The sequence below is a fragment of the Mastomys coucha genome, chromosome X (assembly GCF_008632895.1).
Source record: "Mastomys coucha isolate ucsf_1 chromosome X, UCSF_Mcou_1, whole genome shotgun sequence".
NCBI classification, from domain to species: Eukaryota; Metazoa; Chordata; class Mammalia; order Rodentia; family Muridae; genus Mastomys; species Mastomys coucha.
Window position 1 is genome coordinate 100,849,275 of NC_045030.1, and position 659 is coordinate 100,849,933.

At 37.8% G+C, this 659-nt stretch overlaps 1 protein-coding gene across 1 annotated transcript in view; it reads left to right on the plus strand.

Annotated features, from left to right (window-relative positions):
* Nucleotides 1-659, plus strand: part of Igbp1 (immunoglobulin binding protein 1) — a 14,191-nt gene that overhangs the window by 12,639 nt on the left and 893 nt on the right. The gene's annotated exons all lie outside the window — the stretch shown is intronic.

Here is a 659-nt window from a genome sequence, read left to right on the forward strand (position 1 = left end):
TGTGTGTGTGTGTGCATTATACGTGGTTATTTGGATATGCTCCTAAATGGAAGCTAGAGGTTGATATCAAGCATCAAATGTCTTCTCCAATTAGTCTCTTATTTTTTGAGACAAGAGTCTCTTACTGAAACTTCAGCTCATCAATATGGCTAGGCTGGCTTGCCAGTGAGCACCAGCAATCTGCCTGTCTCCCCTCTCCAGTGCTGGCAATGCACTCATGTGCTGCTGTGTCAGTGCTGGGGATCTGAACTCATATCCTCATGCTTGGGTGGCTAGCCCCAAAGAATGTATATTTTTCTCAGAAAATTGTGTGGGTGTTGTGTTATTGAAAGGTGAATGGAGACAAATGTGAAGAAATTGATTTAACGCAAATTACTGGAAAGCTAGAGACCTGCAGTAATTAAATTCCAAGGCGTGTTAAAAATGTATCAAAGAATGTAAAATTATCAAAAGGCACACAAATCAAGTATCAGTGAATGACTGTACATGGAACCATTTCTTTCATTTGATTCTCAGGCATGCTTGACAGTGTAAGAATTCTGTGACATTAACAAATTCAAGAAAAAGTAAATACATAGAAAGATTATGTGACTATAATAAAGCAAGTTGGGACTGGCAAGATGACTTGCAATTGTATAAAGCTTTTTTTTTTTTTTTTG